The following is a 1,907-nucleotide window of genomic DNA, read 5'->3' as shown; positions in this document are numbered from 1 at the left end:
TCAATAGATGCTTCACATTAAATTGCACATTTCCAAGAGAGAAAAATGGAAAGGTCACCCTACTAGTACATAAACAGTGAAGCCAAATGTTTCTCACAGGGAGAAAACTGACGTATAACAAAGACATCCATCCTTCAATTTGTAGGTATAAGAGTAGTAATTCCTCTCTTCCCATATTGATTACTACCACTTTGTTCTACTGTGGAAATGTTAAAGCTGCATTTGGATTCCCTCTAACCAGCCAGATGACACCAGCAACTGAGAGATTCTAAGAATGGAGCAAGAACTTTCATTTACAGACAAGAAGTTCCTTGAGGGCAGTGACTGCTCTGCCTTGTTCCAGAGAACTCATCCCGGTTCTAACAGTTACTTGCTATGTGCTATTAGGCAAGTTACTTCCCCTGTCCAAAACTCATTTTCATCTGTGAAATAAAGGTGATAAGTTTCTATGGCAGAGACTATGTGTTCACCAAACCCTGTTTCCTTTTCCACCTGGTTATATACCTCGTGGACGTTTCCTAGACTCCCTTGCAGTTAAGTAAGGCCACGTGACTGAGTTCTGGCCAATGGAATGTTGGCAGAAAGTGATGCATGTACATCCAGGCTTAGACCTTAAGAAACCTCCCAGGGGATCCTCCCTATATGCACTCTCTCCCTGCTCTCTCATCTGCCAGCAGGATGGAGTTCAGCGGAGGACTCCCAGGTCCTGGGGAGGGTGGGGACATGAGTAAGCAATCAGTTTTTGCCATATTAAGTCGCTTTTGGGGATTGTTTGACAGTTAGCCTACCCTGACTAATACGGCAATGGTGAGGGTCAAATAAGATAATTTATTTATAAGCACAGTGTCAGGAACATGGTAAATATTTAGTAAGTAATAGCTATTTATTATTATGTGATATCTGTTCTGCTTTAGGTATGTAGACTTTTCCCTCCCCATTTTCCCAATGCTATTTCTTCCCTTTGATCCAGTGACTGTGGCATCTCTGGATGTCTAACCCTGCTTTGTCTTTAAGTCTGATCACAATGTTAATGTGATGCTTCTCTCTGACCTTGCTTTACTAATAGCATTTCCTTACAAAAAATATGGAGACAGAGAAGATGCTTCTATTGACATGATAACGGTTCTGAAATGAGTCAGAAGCATGAGGCAGTCCAATTGACACAGTTCATCACAGCTCCAATTTTGCTTTCCCTGCTTTTCCATATGAAGGCTACAGGGCTGAAAGTTAAATTAGTTTGAGAACTGACTGCGATGAGCAGCACAATCTGCTCCACAGTAGACAACATTTTGTAAAAACTGTTACTGCAGAATTTTCATGAAACTTTCAAATTTTAATTAAAAACTGGAGAAACAGATGGATGGCAAAATGAATTTAAGGTAATGAGGGAGCAAGTGCTCATACACTAAGGTTAAAATCAATAGCCATGTGACTAGGCGGCCCTTAATCAGCATGATTTGAGGAGCTCCAGGGGCAGCCTCTGGGGCCCCAATATCAACCTTTTGTATGTCGGCAATGCCTGAAAAGTTATTTATAACAATCCTTCACAATTACATGTCACTTTACATAATGTCTCTAATGCTCCTAATTTACCTGCAAGGGAGGGTTATAAGTATGGACCTCAAAGCTCCACAAAATCAAATGATCTGCACAAGATGACACAGCCAATAAAAGGCAGAGGCAGGCCTCTTCACACGTCCTGAATTCAGGGTTCTTTCCACCACACCACAGTTGCCTCTGCCATTATTAAAGCTTCATTTCTTTGCGTTAAATGCATCTCCTAATTAATTGATCATTCAAATGCAACCTTACTTGAATCTTTGTGTGTAAGTGGCATTGTTGTGGCAGAACTGTATTTCTGGGGAAGAGAGGCAAGGAGAGGATGAAGGTTTGAGGAAGGAGATATA

Source organism: Pteropus vampyrus, unplaced genomic scaffold (assembly GCF_000151845.1).
Source record: "Pteropus vampyrus isolate Shadow unplaced genomic scaffold, Pvam_2.0 Scaffold68, whole genome shotgun sequence".
In the NCBI taxonomy this organism is placed as follows: Eukaryota; Metazoa; Chordata; class Mammalia; order Chiroptera; family Pteropodidae; genus Pteropus; species Pteropus vampyrus.
The sequence above is the reverse complement of the archived record's forward strand: the minus strand, read 5'-3'. Positions refer to the sequence as shown.